The sequence below is a fragment of the Chiloscyllium plagiosum genome, unplaced genomic scaffold (assembly GCF_037043375.1).
Source record: "Chiloscyllium plagiosum isolate Xiang-an unplaced genomic scaffold, Cpla_swu_hap1 HiC_scaffold_22, whole genome shotgun sequence".
Classification (NCBI taxonomy): Eukaryota; Metazoa; Chordata; class Chondrichthyes; order Orectolobiformes; family Hemiscylliidae; genus Chiloscyllium; species Chiloscyllium plagiosum.
The window spans coordinates 14,472,506-14,490,852 of NW_028270160.1; the positions used below are offsets into that span (position 1 = coordinate 14,472,506).

The 18,347-nt window shown below is 45.9% G+C and overlaps 1 protein-coding gene across 3 annotated transcripts in view; it reads right to left on the reverse strand.

The window, feature by feature from the left end:
* Positions 1-18,347, reverse strand: part of dnmbp (dynamin binding protein) — a 108,498-nt gene that overhangs the window by 81,262 nt on the left and 8,889 nt on the right. Inside the window, exon 1 of one of the 3 annotated variants that reach the window (XM_087998775.1) lies at positions 6,278-6,292. The exons of the other annotated variants lie outside the window; for them this stretch is intronic. The gene's annotated coding sequence lies outside the window, so the exon portion shown is untranslated. Of the gene's footprint in view, positions 1-6,277; positions 6,293-18,347 lie in introns of those variants that run through there. 3 annotated transcript variants of the gene reach the window in all.

Genomic DNA, 18,347 nt, shown 5'->3' on the forward strand with positions numbered 1-18,347 from the left:
CTGTCTCACAAGCTTGCTGGAAAAACAATATTCCTCTATTCCCATCACCGGGGAAACATTGAACACGCACACTTTGAAGAGGGCCAGTTCAAAACGCGTTCAGCCCCATTAATAGCAGTGAGGGAGGGAATGCATGCATGTGTTTGAATGTGCACTCAAGAATTGAAAAGACTTTCACAACTCCTGAACTTCCCAAAGCACTTCAGTCAATAAAATGAACATTAAATAGGAGAAGACGACCATTTGGCCCTTCGAGCCTGCTCTACCATTCAATTAGATCATGTTTGTGTTTTGAATTCCACATTCCAATCTTCCCCCGATAACCCTCTATTTCTCTGCTTAGCAAGAATCTATCCACTGTCATGCCACACTTGAAATCAAGTCACGTTATTCCCAAAGTAATCACAAAAAGTTAAAAATTAGTACGCAGAGTCCTCAGTTAAACAGTTTGGATAGGTCTCAGTTAACGGACCAGGTTTCTGTTCTCAGCACAAACTACTATTTATTATAAATACAGAGGAAACTCAATTATCCAAATACCAATTATCCGAAAATCGGATTATCCGAAAGGAGATCTCTAGGTCCCGACAGTAACATTACATCAAAGACGTGTTTCCAGGAGTGATCGCGTCTTTTGTTTAGTGATTAAACAGGCACCGTCTCCAAACGACTGACCTCCTGCCCCCCCTCTCTCTCCCCACACTTTCCCTAGAGTTGAATATAGTGGGTGAGGAGCGGTGTGGGACCGGGTTGTGAGGCAGTGTTGGCCGGGGGGGGGGGGGGGGGGGGGGGTCGCGCGCGCTGTGTGCTGCTGCAGTCGCCTGAACGAGGAGCAGACTTTAAAATGAATGAAATAGTGCCCGCCCATCTCGTTCAGATAATCAAGTTTCCACTGTAAATGATTCTAGAGGAAAACAAAATTATGAATCGTCGATATATAGAGGGTTCAGAAGAGATCTACTAGGAGGTTGCCAGGAATGGAGGGTCTGAGTTATGGGGATAGGCTGGGACCTTTTTTTTTAACTGGAATATAGGGAGTGGAGGGATGACCTTAGAGGTTTATAAAACCACAAGGGGCATAGATAAGATGCCTTTTCCCTACCAGTAGCAGGGGGCATATTCAAAGTTTGGGTGAAGATTTGTAGCTCGGGTGCTCGTTGTTGTGGTTCTGTTTGCCGAGCTGGGAATTTGTGTTGCAGACGTTTCATCCCCTGTCTAGGTGACATCCTCAGTGCTTGGGAGCCTCCTGTGAAGCGCTTCTGTGATCTTTCCTCCGGCATTTATAGTGATATTTTATGGAGAGGAGAAAAAGTTTAAAAAAGATGTGGGGCTTTTTTTTTAAAAAAAATAAACCACAGTGGGGTGTGTGTGTGTGGAATGAACTACCAGAGAAAGTAGTGGATGTGAATACAGTTACAATGCTTAAAAAAACATTTCGATAAGCACATGAATAAGAAAGGTTTGGAGGGCCTCCAAACAATTAAATGGGATTAGTTTAGTTTGGGATTTTGGTCGGCATGGACTGATTGGGCTGTATGGCTTGATGATTCTAGTCATTAAGAAAAAACTCTTCTAAAACACCTCTACACACGTTAACGGGTGTCATGGATGGTGATGGAAAATAAATCAATGGGAATAGTTCAATGACACTCGTCCTCAGGATCCAATGAAGCATTCTGTTTTTCTATTTTAGTTCACAATCAAAAATACAGGAAAATAAAATGGTACAGTCTTGATTATTTCTGTTTTAAAATGACCTTCTTCCACGCCCTCCATAAGCTCCAAAGTTGCACAACTCTCACAAAAATTCTTATCTCGATCCTGAAAGGGTGACTGCTCATTTTAAAACCATGCCTCCTAGTTCTGGACTGACCCACAAGAGAAAGCATCCTTTCTACATCCACCTCATTATGAACATTGGGATCTTAAAACACTTCAAAAAAAAAACAGAAGTCATATTTCTAAACACCAGGGGAAACCAGCTCAGCTCGTCTAATCCTTCCTCATACGACCACACACTTATTCCAAACAGCGATCCAGTTAAACAGACCAATGGAACACCTACAGGCTCACCCACCCCTGCATCCACCAACACTAACTAATCACAAAACACCACGACCAGTTGATTCTAGTAGCCATACACATAGGTGACAAGGGCCACAAATTTGACTGGCTCATAGCAGAAGCAGTGATGCAAAGATTGGAACAAACAGCTCTCCCACAAATCCAACCCAAACACTGGATCAGATACATAGACAACACTTTTGTTATCATTAAGAGAACAGTAATCGAGAACACACCAGATTATCGACACCATACCATAAGGATCATACTTACGAGAGGACACCAACAATCAACTCCCATTCCTGATGGGATGGTGGAAAGAAGGTGAATGCACCACAAAAGTGTACAGGAAATACACACACACACACACACACACACACACACACACACACACACACACACCAATCAGGCCGTGAACTACAACAGCAACCACCCAAACACATACAGGAGAAGCTGCATTAGGACCCTGTTCAAAGAGACTGTAACATGCCTGACTTACGAAGGGAAGAACAACATCTCGACAGAGTCGTTGCTAGGATCAGGTATCCCCGCAACTTCATCCGCAGATGCCTAACGACACAATGAGGACATGCCACAACCTAACTCACTGGCCACGCTACCTTACATTAAAAAATGTCTTCGAACTGACAGCCAGACTTCTCCAACCACTTGGGTTCATGACAGCCCATAAACCAACAGCCACACTCAGACAACTCACCAGGACAAAAGACACAATACCCATCATGTGCAAAACTAATGCAATTTACAAGAGTCCATGCAAAGACTGCACAAAACATGAGAAAGGGCAAACAGGCAGACAACTAGCAATCTGCATCCACCAACACTAACTAACCACAAAACACCATGACCAGTTGATTCTAGTAGCCATACACATAGGTGACAAGGGCCACAAATTTGACTGGGACAGCATGACCATAGGACAAGCTAAACATAGGAAAGGCAGAGAATTACTAGAAGCATGGCACTCATCCACGGACTCCATCAAACATGTAGACCTAGACCCAATGTACCGGCCACTACACCAAACAACTGGAACCGGAAGCAGCAGGAACAGAACCAAATAAATTTCAGAAGAGACAGGACAGCAGTGCTTCACAGGAGGCTGAGAAGCACTGCAGATGTCACCTAGACAGAGGATGAAACATCTGCAAATCAGCTGCCCAGCTCGGCGAACACATCCATAACCACGGCAAACTCGACACACATTTTAATTGGTTTCACACATGGTGATGGAAAATAAAATCAATGGAAATAGTTCAATGACACTAGCCCTCAGGATTCAATGCAGTACACGGACATTCCATTTCAGTTCACAATCAAAGATACAGGGAAATAAAATGGTACAGTCTTCATTACTTCCGTCTTAGAAGTATTCAACGCCCTCGCTTCCACGCCATCCACAAGTTTCACCCTCACAAAAATTCTCATCTCTATCCTGAAAGGGTGACTGCTCATTTTAAAAGCCGTGCCTCCTAGTTCTGAAGTGACCTACAAGAGGAAACATTCTTTCTACATCCACATTATCAAGAACATTCAGGATTTTAAACACTTCAAAAAAAAAACAAAAAAAAGAGATACTTCTGAACTCCAGGGGAAACCAGCTCAGCCTGTTTAATCCTTCCTCAAAAGGCCACACACTTATTCCAAATAGCAATCTAATAAACCTCCTCTGAATCATCTTCTTACACTCCCCCTTAAATAGGGCCACAACTGCACTCAGTATGAAACTAAAATAAAAACAGAAATTGGAGGAACTCAGCAGATCTAGCAGCTCCTGTGGAGAGAAAACAGAGTCAACAGAGTCCAGTGAGTCTTCTTCAGAACTGACAATGCTGCCAGACCTGCAGAGTTTCCTCCAGCAACTTGTTTTTCTTTCAGATTTGGAGCATCCACATTTCTTTTTTTTTAACTGAGAGCAGAAGATATGGTCCCACCAATTCTCTGTAGAACTGAGGCATAACATCATTGATGTTCAATTTCTCACGCATTTTTCAATTTTTTGAACATTAATTGTTGAACCTGTTGTAATGATCTGCCAGCTAATTAATGCATGATATGAACTTATAAACAGCACTGTAAAATGACTGGATCATTGGTTTTGTCTGCAATGTTGTCAAAGCTAAACTACTGTAGTACCACTTCAGCTTACAACCTTTGACTCAGAAGAGAGTACATTACAGCTGACAGTATCACACAAACCAGCCTTCCATCGACTCTATCTATATTTCCCGGTGCCTGGGGAAAGCAAGCAACATAATCAAAGATGCCTCCCACCCTAGTTACACTTTCTTCTACCCTCTTCCATCAGGCAGAGATGTAAATGTTTGAATGCATGTACAAACAAATCCAAGAACAGCTTCTTTCCTGCTGTTAAGACTTTTGAACAGATCTCTCAAACGTTAATATTGATCTCTTCTTCTGTGGCTGTAATACTGTATTCTACACTCTTTTCTGCTACCCTGATGCACTTCGTATGGTATGATCTGACTGTATAGCACGCAAAACAATACTTTCCACTGTAGCTCAGTACATGTGACAAGAATAAATCAAACTCAAACACAGAAACAGAGAACCACTCCCCTGGAGATCTTTCCTGCACCCTTTCCAGTTTAATAACATCCTTCCTATAGAAGGACGACTAGAATTGTACATAAGATTTCAAAAGTGGTCTCAACAATGTCTTGTCCAGCCACAACATGATGCCCCATGTAAACTGTCCAGCTTTGATCCAGCCTCGCTCCCCTGTTGACTTTGAGGTTGAGCTTGTGAAACAAAGGGGACATCCAAATTCTCTGGTACTTACTCACCGTGGCCCAGGGGGATTCAGCAGGCCAGGAGGGCACACAGCTGTATCGAGTTTGGAGCCACAGGCAGTAAACAGATGTTGAAATCTCACTGTCAGCCTGTGGGGGGGGCCCTCATCAGTGAACTGCCAATCAGCCATCCTAGGCTGACACTGGCTGCCTGACCTCATCTGGGTTGAGTTATTATACAACTGTGTTCCCATTATGGGTCCTGCACCTTTTAGCTATAGCTAAAAAGAGTGGTTTCCCTCCCTGTCCCTCTCAAAAGTGTGAGCTGCATGGCAAGGCACAAGATCCTTGCTGTCTGCTCCCCCCTCCCCCCCTCCACTCCCCCGGGTATTGTGCTGTGCATCAGCAAATAAACACAAAGACAGAATAGCAGAAGGCCACCATTTGGCCCTTTGAGCCTGTTCTACCATTCAATATGATCATCCAACTCAGTGCCCTCTCTGCGTACCTTTCGATTCCTTTAGCACTAAAAGCTATACTTAATTCCTGCTTGAAAACAACATTTGGGCCTCAATTACTTTCTGCATTCACTAGCTCACCACACTCTGGGTGAAGACATTTCTCGTCTAAATGGTCTACTCTGTATTTTTAGACTGTGGCCTGTAAGTTACTCCCACTGTGACCAGCACAAAGAGGCTGGGGGCTGTGCCATGGGTCTGCGTATGGACTGAGAGACTTTCAGCCGGTTTTCCACTCACCCACCCTGCAAAATAGAAACGTGAGCTGAGCCCCTCAGAGGTGAGGATTGGGCATGGATATCACTCACATCTAATGTTAGCTTTTGACCCCAGCACTCCCATCTGGGAGTGAGGTCACTGCTCCTGGTCCCACTTCAGAGAGCGCAGCACAATCTCTAGCCCAATGCTCCAATGCAGTACCGAGGGACAGCAGCCCTGTCATTATTCACATGGGACTATGACTGTGAATCTAATCGCAGAGACGATTAACCACAGCCCAATCAGCTACAGGATCCCATTGTCGCTATTTCAAAGAGCAAATAGATTTCCCCAAAATCTATTTACAAACAAGCAATTTTAAAAACACAGGTTACCCAGTCCTTATCAAATTTCTAACAAAGACAGAAGTTGCTGTAAAAGCTCAGCATGTCTGTGAAGGGAAATCAGATTTAACATTTCGGGTCCGGCGACCCTTCCTCAGAACAGTTCTGAGGAAGGGTCACTGGAGCAGAAACGTTAACGCCGATTTCTCTTCACAGACACTATCAGACCCGTTGAACTTTTCCAGCAATTTCTGTTTCTGATTTCTTATCAAATTGCTGTTTGTGGGAACTTACAGTGAGAGACATAGAGACACAGAGACGAAAAGAGAGCAAGGAGAAATAATCCTGAGGAGTTTCTGGCTCCTGATCATTCACCTACCCCTGTATCAAGATGGGGCTTGTCCAGGTTAAGCCTTGACCTGAAAGCCTACCACATTGGAGAGAGCTTTCTGACCATCCCAGCTCAGGTTCAGAGGGAAGGCAATACGTGGGCAAAAAATATGCACCACCACAGGGCACTGACTATAGCCGAGCAAAGAGCCACATTTGGCCAGAACAAAGAGGGAGACGGGAGCAGGGCTCCAGCTGCAGGGAGGCGGAGGCTCTTGCTGATTTGGTTCTACAAGACGGACGTGTCCCAACAAGTTACTCGCTCTAACCCTCTCTGTTCACATTCCCAAGCATCCAGCTCTCAGCTGCCTGCTGTCACAGGCATCCTCACGTTTGCCCAAAGTGACAACTTCTATTTATATAGCACCTTTAAACAGGGCAAGAAATGTGCTTCACATGAACATCAACAAAAATAAATATTTGATCCTGCACCACAGAAGACATCTGGATAGGGGACCAAATGCTCAGAGAATGAGGTAGGTTTTAAGGTGCACGTTAAAAAGGATGTGGTGAGGGAGGTGGGGAGGGGTGAGGGAGGTGGGGAGGGGTGGGGGAATTCCAGAGATTGGGACTCAGGCTGCAGGCAAAGGAGGGATTAAACTTGGGAACGTTCTAGAGTTCAGAATTAAAAAGGAGAAACAGAGATCTGGGAAGATTAATTCTCCTTCAGGGGATGCCCGAGACAGTGAAGGGCAAGGCCATGAAAGGATTTGGATGGAAGGAGGGAGAATTCTAAAATCAAGATGTTGTTTGATACGAGTCAACGAACATCAGTGAGCACAGGGTGTTGGTGAACAAGCTTTGGTAAGTTAGGGCAGTAGAAGGCTGTACGAGCTGACCGACATTAACGTGGAATACTGGCAGAGAGAGCACTGGATTAGTCAGCCCTGGAGGCCGAAGGCACACAGAGATTCAGCAGCGGATCAGCGCCATTTTATTTATTATTATTTCTATTATGATGATGGAAGGGGCAGCCTCAGCGTGCATAGGATATTGTGAGAGAAGCTCATCCGGAGTTCTTTTAAAATCTGATTGATGATCGGACAGAGCCCTGTAAGTGGATGCAGTAATAACTTTCATGGGCAAATTAAATAAAAACTGTAAAGAAAAAAAACTCGGAAGGACAAAGGGTGGGAGCGGAAGTGGAAATGGAAATTGAGAATATTTGGAGCTACAAAGAGCCATCACTGAATTAGATTAGATTAGATTACTTAGTGTGGAAACTGTAAGTGGGTACTGGGTAGTCCATACCCTGAAATGGAGATGCAGAGCTCAAGGAAAGAAAGGGAAGTGTCAGAAATGTGAGTTAGAGGGGTGGAAATTGGAGGCATAATGAATGAAGTCTTCTCGGTTCTTGCAGGAGCATGAAGTGGCACCAAAGCCCAACAAATCCACATCGATCTTCTGAAGAGCAACCCACCCAGACCCATTCCCCTACATTTACCCCTTACCTAATACTACGGGCAATTTAGTGTGGCCAATCCACCTAACATGCACATTTTTGGACTGTGGGAGGAAACTGGAGCCCCCGGAGGAAATCTTTGAGGAGAAAGTGAGGTCTGCAGATGCTGGAGATCAGAGATGGAAATGTGTTGCTGGAAAAGCGCAGCAGGTCAGGCAGCATCTAGGGAACAGGAGAATCGACGTTTCGGGCATTAGCCCTTCTTCAGGAACCTGAAGAAGGGCTAATGCCCGAAACGTCGATTCTCCTGTTCCCTAGATGCTGCCTGACCTGCTGCGCTTTTCCAGCAACACATTTCCACCCCCGGAGGAAACCCACACAGACACGGGGAGAATGTGCAAACTCCACACAGACTGCTGCCTGAGGCAGGAATTGAACCCGGGTCGCTGGCGCGGTGAGACAGCAGTGCTAACCACTGTGCCACCGTACCGCCTGAATGGACCAAACGGTCACCTTTTGTGCCTCGATTCCTGACTACTTGCAATCTACAAATCCAAGATGGGGGATAGAAAGTTGATGGGATGTCCAATCCCTCTACACCTCCATTCCCCATCAGGATGGCCTGAGCGCTCTCCTTGACCAGAGACTTGAACAATCCCCATCTACCTCTAGTCACCTCCGCCTGGGCAAACTTGTTCTCTCACCTGAGAAATTTCTCTTTTACTCCATCTCACACCTGCCAAATCAAAGGACTGGCTGTGGGCACCAGCATGGGTCCCAGTTATGCCTGCCTTTTTAATAGAGTTTGTGGAACTATCCTTGTTGCAGTCCAACACTGGCCCCCTCCCTCAATTCTTTTCTTGGTAGATTGACGACTGCTTTGGTGCCACTTCATGCTCCTGCAAGAACCGAGAAGATTTCATTCATTATGCCACCAATTTCCACCCCTCTAACTCACATTTCTGACACTTCCCTTTCTTTCCTTGAGCTCTGCATCTCCATTTCAGGGTATGGACTACCCACTACAAGCCACTGACTCCCATAGTTACCTACAACAGCTCGTCACATCCCACGCCCTGAAAGAACTCAATTCCATTCTCCCAGTTCCTTCACCTATGTCACATCTGTTTGGATGATGCCACCTTCCAAAGCAATGCTGCTGACATAGAATCATAGAATCCCTACAGTGTGGAAACAGGTCATTTGGCCCAACAAGTCCACACTGACCGTCCGAAGAGTATCCTATTCAGACCCATTTCCCCTGACTAATGCATCTAACCTACACATCCCTGAACACTACAGGCAATTTAGCATGGCCAATTCACCTAACCTGCACATCTTTGGACCGTGGGAGGAAACCGGAGCACCCGGAGGAAACCCACGCAGACACGGGGAGAACATGCAAACTCCACACAGACAGTTGCCAGAGGCTGGAATCAAACCCGGTTCCCTGGCGCTGTGAGACTGCAGTGCTGACCACTGAGTCACCATGGCCTGCTTCTTCCATGTCCGTGGTTTCCCACCCACTATGGTTGACCAGGCCCTCAACTGCATCCGACCTATCACCCGTACTTCAACTCTTGCTCCTTTCTATCACTCAACAGCATGATCGGGCTCCCTTTGTCCTGACTTCTCACCCCCACCCCAGTCTCCGCATTCAAAAGGGATCATTCTTCGCCATTTTAGCCAACACCAGCAGAAAGCCACCACCACCAGAGTCATAGAGTCTTACAGCACTGAGACAGGCTCTTCGGCCCAAACTTGTGTCTGCCATCAAAAAAAAGTGTCCTTCCACGCTAACCCCATTCCCCTGCATTTCACCCTTATCTTTTTAATCCTTTCCTAACCACTTCTGCTGGCAGCCCATTCCAAATGCATACCACCGGCCGTGTAAACAAGTGGCCCTTCGGGTTCCCTTTATTTTTTCCCCTCTAACCTTAAACTGATGCCCTCTAGTTCTCGATTCCCCAACTCTGGGGAAAAGACTGAGTGCATTCACCCACACCATGCCTCTCACGATCTTGTATACCTTTCTAAGGTCACCCCTCAGCCTCCTACACCCTAAAGAAAACACCAAGTCCTAGCTCATACTCTGGAGTCCTGGCAATACCCTTGTAATTTTTTTTTGCACTTTTCCTAGTTTAATAACATCTTTTCTATAGCAAGGTGACCAGAACTGAACATGTTACTGCAAATGCAACCTCACCAACATCCTGGACAACTGCAACATAACCTCGCAATTTCTGAACTCAATGTCGAAAAGGGCGGCACTGGAAAAGGAGCGCAGGTCAGGCAGCATCTAAGGAGCAGAAGAATTGATGTTTCAGGCATTAGCCCTTCATGACATTCCTGATGAAGGGCCTTTGCCTGAAACGTCAACTCTCCTGCTCCTCAGATGCTGCTTGACCTGCTGTATTTTTCTAGTGCCACCATTTTCGACTGACACGCCAGCATTTCACTTTCTCCTCCGACCTTCTGTAGCCGGTCACTTTAACACAGCATCCTGCTCGCACTGACTGTCCTCGGTATGCTGCAATGTTCCACTGAATCACAGCATAAACTGGAGGAACAACATCCCATCTTCAGACTAGCCCTTTTACAACCTTCTGGACTTAATATTGAGCTCAACACCTTTAAATTTTTTTTCAGCTCGTTAGTATGTCCTCCCATCTCCCCCACCATTCCAGTTACTTTCAAATCTGGCAGGAAACACCATTGTTCTGCTGTTCTCACATTGCAATCACTTAATCTGAACCATCAACATCTTTTCTCCAGCAACACCCTATACCCACTACCTCCCAAATTGTAGCATAAATGCTGTCCACTCTGCATTTCACTGCAGTTATGAGGAGTCATCTAGTCTCAAAATGTTAGCTTGTTTTCTATTTCTCTCTTCGCCCATGGATGCTGTCTGACCCACTGAGAGCTCCAGCATTTGTTGTTTTCAGTATAGATTCCAGCATCTGCAGTAATTTGTTCTTACACCTGATGAACAAGCAATGCTCCGAAAGCTATTGCTCCCAAATAAACCTGTTGGACCATAATCTGGTGTTGTGAGATTTTTAACTTTGTTCTGACAAAGTTAATCATTGTGTGTTATGAACGTGCGGGAAGTCGAGAAGAAACGTAATGGTTAAACAACAGAGGGAGTAAATGTTTGAAGACAACATGCAGAGGGAGTGTGACGCCTGTGGTATGAGAAGAACAATAAGCAGAATTTGGCAACCCCTCCGCGAACTGGGACTGGGACAGAACTCTCTCTCGAACATCATTCCATCTGGTTTTCATTAAAAATAAAGCTTCCTCGGCTTTCTAAACGAGAAGTATTCAGCACTGCTGCCTCTCAGCAATTCCATTCAGAGTTTACTTCCCCCTCACTGACCTCAGCAGAGCTTGGCTTTGACTCACTGCTTCCTTCCCCACCTCCTCCCCCCCCCCCCCCACCAAACAATCCGCCTCTCCTGATGTTTAAACACAAGACCAAGTAGTAAGCCTGTTCGACTGCAATAGCCATCAAATTTGAGACCAATGCTGAAAATGTGTTGCTGGAAAAGCACAGCAGGTCAGGCAGCATCCAAGGAGCAGGAGAATCGACGTTTCGGGCATAAGACCTTCTTCAGAATTATGCCCGAAACGTCGATTCTCCTGTTCCCTGGATGCTGCCTGACCTGGTGCGCTTTTCCAGCAACACATTTTCAGTTCTGATCTCCAACACCTACAGTCCTCACTTTCTCCATTTGAGTGCAATACCCACTGTTCCCATAATATACGGAGACTCAGGCTTGAACCTGGCGTTTGTACTGGTCTTGCCCGCTTTCCTGGAGGGTGGGCACGATTAGATTGGGCACAGAGATGACATCCTCCCCACTCCACTTCACAGCTTGCCATAACTTGTTAAAACTGCTTCAGGCAGGACAAACAGTTATTGAGCGAGATAGTGGGTATTGGAGCCTGTAACGCAACACAATCACAAGACTGCGTGAAGGGGCCCTGACGGATTCTGCTCCCTCCCTCTCGCTGGGGCTCAGCTCAGGGTGTGCCTGGAGGCCTGACAGTACAACTCACCGCACTGTCTGATTAACCAGAGGCCCAGCCTGCTCTCTTCGGCCATGAAGTCAGACAGCACAGAGCAGGATCAGCAGCCTGTCAGGTCTGGACCCACTCCCATTTCAAGTGCTCATCCAAGTACTTTTTTTAAAAGATTGAGGAGGTTTCCTGCCTCTAAAACATTGCATACCAGATTTACACCACCCTCTAGATGAAACATTTTTCCTCAAGTCTCTTCTAAACCTCTTGCCTTTCCCTTTAAAATTATGCCCTCTCATTAATGACCCTTCAACTAAGGGGAGCAGCTGCTTTCTATCCACCCTGTCCAGGGCCCTCGTAATCTGATACATCTTCATCAGGTTCCCCCCCCCCCCCCCCCCCTCCGCCTTCTCTGCATTTAACAAAATAGACCTGGTGAATGTAGAAGATCCCACAACACTACTAGAACAGGAGACAAGCTCTCTCTGGTACCCTGGTCAATATCCGGCCCTCAAAAAGATTCGCTCGTCATTGCTGTTTGTAGGAGCTTGCTGGGTGGTAGCCAGTGAATATGTTTACTGCATTACCAAAATAACAATGCCTCAAAAGACACTCAAGTACCTGTAAAGCACGTGGTGAGGTCTCGCGATTGCATAAGTTGCTATGCTGATGCAGGCTGTTGTTGTAAAGTCTCAGTCTTCCCACATGCAACTCTCAACTTACTTTATACACGTTTCCCAGAATAGCCAATAAATTATACATCTCCCCTGGCTAAAATTGAAATCCAACAGAAAAAGACAGCTCCACTTACCCAGAAGTCTCAAGTTAGATTCAACAATAAATGTCATTTTCACTGGAAGAGAGTCTTATAAATATCACCTCCTCTGACCCACAACCCTCCTCATGCCCGGCTCTCTCTGATGTAGCCAGGACTGAATGGCAGCCTTCAAACCCAGTTATTAAAACCATATTTCTCAGCTAGATAAATATTTGAATTCATCTGAAGGGAAAGTTGCCAACATTGGCATGTTGAATATTTTTCTGCTTTTAAATGCATTGGTCCCAAGCACTTCAGGGGCAACTACAATGTGGGGTTTCATACAAAACATGTCTCCTATTACACTTTTAATCTGAAAGCAAAGATCCACCTACACTGTCACTTGCAGGTCTGGGACAGCACAGGGTTAGATACAGAGATAAGCGCCCACTATTCCAAAGCCCCCAGTGCAACATGCCAGTCAAACAACCCAAGGGCAGGGACAGCACAGATTAAAAACACCCGCAACTTTTGAACTGAATGTAAAGCTCCCGCCCAACACTGTCCCTCTCAAACACTCGCAGGATAGGGACAGCATGGGGCTAGACACAGAGCAAAGCTTCCTCTATTCTGTCCCCAGCAAGAGTTAGGGAGGTAGAAAACCCATCTCCAGCAATTCTTTCCTACTCCATTTCCCATTCTGAGTCCCTGCCACAGGGACAGCTCACGTGTCTACCAGGGCCCCAGTGTAATTATGGTGTTGAATGCTGGATTTGCAGTACAAAAGCAGACAGCTTGTACAGAGAGCAACTCTCGGCCTAACGTGCTGACTCAGTTCCCTTTGGGCCACAGTCCAGCACTGAAGGCACCCAGTCGGCAGAAATCATTGCTGTTGCTTTCGCGCAAGGAGACTGTTTCCATTATTTAATTACCTGCTTCTGCCAAGAGTCAAAACCAGCAACTAGTAACCTAGCAACAATGACCAAAACCACAGTGGGAGAGGTTCAAAATGACCCACGATTAGCCCTCCTGCACTGGTCAATGCAGAAGGTTCATGGCTGATCAGACACCGCACTCCCCAATCACACATTGCAAACAGAGGCCCACATCTTGTCTGCTCTAATCCACAGGCCTCAATTAGATTCCAGCAACAAGCAGAGAAAACCCATTGTTCATTCTACCATCAAACTTTGTAAAAATCCATCAATGCCCTTTAGGGAAGGAAACCTGCTGTCCTTACATCTACTGTGCAGTATCCAGTGTTGGGTCAACTCGCAACCATCCTCTGCATTGGCCCAGCAAGCCTTTTCAGGTCAAGGGCAATTAGGAACAGGCAACAAATGATTGTGTTACCTAGTGGGTGGGGGAAAGAAGGGTCTAAGGGTGTAAGGTCCATCTTTCAGGGATACAGTCAGTTGATGCCTGCCAGAGCACAGGGGTCCACATTTCTACCGGGTAAGGGAATCTCTTATTGGGACGTGGGCCAGCAATCATTGCCCATTCCTTAATGCCTATCCTTTGTTAACTGCTCTCCAGGTAATCGTCAACCACATCACACTTGGGCCAGACTAGGTAAGGATGGCAGATTTCCTTCCTTAAAGGAAATTGTCATAAACACCCACCTGGTTCACTAAACTACAGTGATTAAATGATTGCCTTTAGACTAGTTTTTAAATTCCAGAGTGTGACTAAATTCAAACGTGACAATCTGTCATTGTGTGCTTTGAACCTATGACCCCAGAACAATAGCCTGGGGGTCTGGGTTTCTAGGCCACTGACATTACCACTACACCACCACCACCTCCCCTCCTGTCCCACTCAATGTGGACCCTAGGCAATCAGAACGATTCTAGTCACCCAGTGCAGTGGATTGAGTCCTTAGCACCAACAAACTGCTTTGGCAGTGAGACCAAGAGAGTTTGCATTGTTCTAGTGCTTTTCGTAACAAGCACGGATGCAGTGTACGATTGGGATCTCACCCATACGCGAGATTAAAGAAATGTTGGCCTTTACTTCATTGGGGTCAAGATCTTGAAAGTAGACAGAGTAATGCATCAGTTCTGCAGAGATCTCGGTCAGAACCCACCTGTGCTCAGTGTTGTTTCGTACAACATATCTCGGGAAGGAAACATTCTAGTTATTTTTAAATTAACCTGCGCAAACATGTTACGATGTAACTCTGGAGTAGGTGGACTTGAACCTGGGCTTCCAGGCTCAGAGATAGGGACACTACCATGACCCTACAGGAGATGTTCTATACTGATTAGGTACATGGACAGGTCAGAATCACCAGAATTAAGCCAGGGTTTAAAAGGTTTCGTGACAGATTGTATAAATTTGGTTTGTCAAGTCTAGCAGCTTGATGGGTGGTCTAATGAATTGCGGAGAATGAGAAAGCAATTCGATAGGGTCAATACAGAGCAACTGTTTTCTGTGTTGGGGGCAGACCAGAATAAAGAGGTACTTGTCTAAGAATCCCAGCAAGCTCATTCAGGCCTGGGGCAGGGAGGGTGCATCTCGAAGCAACTTGTTCGACAAGGTTCAAGATGGCAACTCATCATCACTTTCTCAAGGGCAACTAGGGACAGCAATAAATACTGACTAGTCACACAAAAAAAAGGTACAAATCTCTCCATCTGGAGCTAATTGAATCCTGGAGCAGGTCTGGGGAATAGTCATTGGTTGATTCAAGATGAGGTTGAATTCTCAACCCACAGGTCACTGAGTACACATTTACGATTGGGGTATAGAATTTATTTTCTCTCTTTATCTGCCATTGCTCTACCCCATTGTAAAGAAATTGGGACTCTCAGCAGTTTAATCATAAGGTATAGGGTCAGAAATAGGCTGTTTATTAATCCTGCTCCACCATTTAATGAGATCCTGGTTAATGGACAAGCTGTACCATTTTGAGTAGGAGAAAGTGAAGATTGCAGATGCTGGAGATCAGAGGCGAGAGTGTAGAAAAGCACAGTAGGTCAAGCAGCATCTGAGGAGCAGGAGAATCAATGTTTCAGGCATAAGCCTTTCAGCAGGAATGAGGTTTGTTGGTCAGGGCTGAGAGATAAATGGAACGGGGTGGGGGTTGGGGAAAGGTAGCTGAGAAAGCAATAGGTGGATGAAGGTGAGGGAGAAGGTGATAGGTCAGAGGGGGCAGTGATGTCATCTACTGCATCCATTGAATCCAGTGTGGTCTCCACTACATCGCGGAGACAGGACACCTTCTTGCAGATCGTTTCAGAGAACATATCTGGGACACCCGCACCAACCAACCCCACCGTCCCCGTGGCTGAACAGTTCAACTCCCCCTCCCACTCAGTCAAGGACATGCAGGTCCTGGGCCTCCTTGACTGCCAAACCATTACCACCTGACGCCTAGAGGAGGAACACCTCATATTCCACCTTGGGACTGTGCAACCACACAAGATAATGTGGATTTCAACAGCTTCCTCATTTCTCCTTCCCCCCACATTCCCCTCCAACTTGGCACCACCGTCCAGACCTGTCCATCATTCCCCGCCCCCCATCACTTTCTCTCTCATCTTCATCCACCTATCACTTTCCCCAAACCCCACCCCCCCTCCCATTTATCTCTCAGCCCACCCACAAGCCTCATTCCTGCTGACGAAGGGCTTATGCCCAAAATGTTGATACTCCTGCTTCTCGGAAGCTGCCTGACCTGTTGTGCTTTTCCAGCAACACACTCTCGACTCTGTACCATTTTGAGTGATTGGTAACAAGTTCCTCTCAGTCATCAATGTTAAGAGGGAACTTCAGAGTTCTCTGAAAGGTTCCTCTTATCCTCTCCTGGAATGCTGGCCATTTAAGAATTGAGAAAATGGGTCTTGGCAAGGGTGACCCTTCCACTCCTGATGAACGAGCAGTGCTCTGAAAGCTAGTGCTTCCAGTTGGAATATTGTGTGCAATTCTGGTCTCCTTCCTGTCAGAAAGATGTTGTGAAACTTGAAAGGGTTCAGAAAAAATTTACAAGGATGCTGCCATGGTTGGAGGATTTCAGCTATAGGGAAAGGCTGAACAGGCTGGGGCTGTTTTCCCTGGAGCGTCAGAGGCTGAGGGGTGACCTTATAGAGGTTTACAAAATTATGAGGGGCATGAATAGGGATAAATAGACAAAGTTTTTTCCCCTGGGGTCGGGGAGTCTAGAACTAGAGGGAATAGGTTTAGGGTGAGAGGGGAAAAGATATAAAAGAGATCTAAGAGGCAACTTTTTCACACAGAGGGTGGTACGGGTATGGAATGAGCTGCCAGAGGAAGTGGTGGAGGCTGGTACAATTGCAACGTTTACGAGGCATTTGGATGGGTATATGAATAGGAAGGGTTTGGAGGGATATGGGCCGGGTGCTGGCAGGTGGGACTAGATTGGGTTGGACCGAAGGGTCTGTTTCCATGCTGTACATCTCTATGACTCTATGGTGTTGTGTGATTTTTAAAACTCTGTCCGCCCCAGTCCTATACCAGCTGCTCCAGTGGCCGGAGTGAATTGCACTCCAGACACCGTCTAGTCTATTGTGCCCCATTTCGCAGGAGCTCGGCATGAACGGTTAAGATTGTAAGTGCAGCAGGTGGCGAAGTAGGTAGATGGTACGTTGGCTTTCATAGTGAGATGATTTCAGTACAGGAGCAGGAATGTCTTATTGCAGCTGTGCAGGGCATTGGTGAGGCCACACCCAGAGTACTGTGTGCAGTTTTGGTCTTCTTCTTGATGGATGGATGTCCTGGCTATGGAAAGAGTGCAAAAGGAGGTTTACCAAATTGATTCATGGGATGACATATGAAGAGAGATTGGATTGGTTAGGACTACACCCTCTATGAATACTGGGGCAGTGGAAAGCAGAAGTCCTATTTAAAAACCTTTCAAATTCAAAGCAAAAATATCGCAGAAGGATATTCTCAACAACTGGAGAGTTCAGAATAAGATGCTGCAGTAGAAGGATAAGTGATAGGCCTTTTAGGACTCGGATAAATTTCTTCAATCATTGGTGAGCCTGGTTGAAAGCAATGGAGGCTAAAACATTGAAGGCTTTCAAGACAAAAGTAGATAGAGTTCTTAGGACTGAAGAGAATGAAAAGATATGGGGAGAAAGTGAGTCCAGCCATACTGGGTTGGGTGATTAGCTATGATTATACTGAACAGCCAAGCAGACTCAAAAAGGGCCAAATGGTCTACTCTTGGTTTGATTTTGTGTTCTAGCTTTAAGAAGACACCAGTTTTTGTCAGTCCATCCGTTGTATCCAGAGAGTGTGTAGCTGATGGAAGTTCTCTCGCGCTCTCACGTGTCACAGATACACAGTCCAGGTCTTGCTGCAGGGCAGGAGTTGGGTGATGACAATAGATTGAAGTTTCTGTTGTCAAACACTTGTTGCCATCGTTGGCTGAAGACAGAGTTGGCAGGTTGATCTAGTGTTGAATCCTACTCAAGTATAAGAATAAATTTGACAATAAAATCTAATTCTAGACAATAATTCTAGCATTGGTGTCTGAAAACCACAGAGGTAAGAGCAGAGCTCACCCCAACGTGACATTAGAGTTTCTTCGGGACTGAAGAGTCTCCTCCTGTTCCTATGAAGTGTTATTCACAGTGGATAACGATAGCTCTGCTGGTTTGGCTCTGGTCCATCGGCCATCTCACTTACACTTTACAGATGGTGAGCTACAGCACAGACATAATACCATTGCTGCAAGAGTGCTATACTGCAAGGTGGAGCTGAGAGATAGAGACAGCGCTCAAACATCACATCCAACACAACTTTCAAAACACCACTTATTGTAAATAGAGTCTATCCTAAACTTTGTTTAGGCCTGGGGAATACTTCGAGTAGAATCATACTGGGGTAAGGTACTGCAAAAGCACA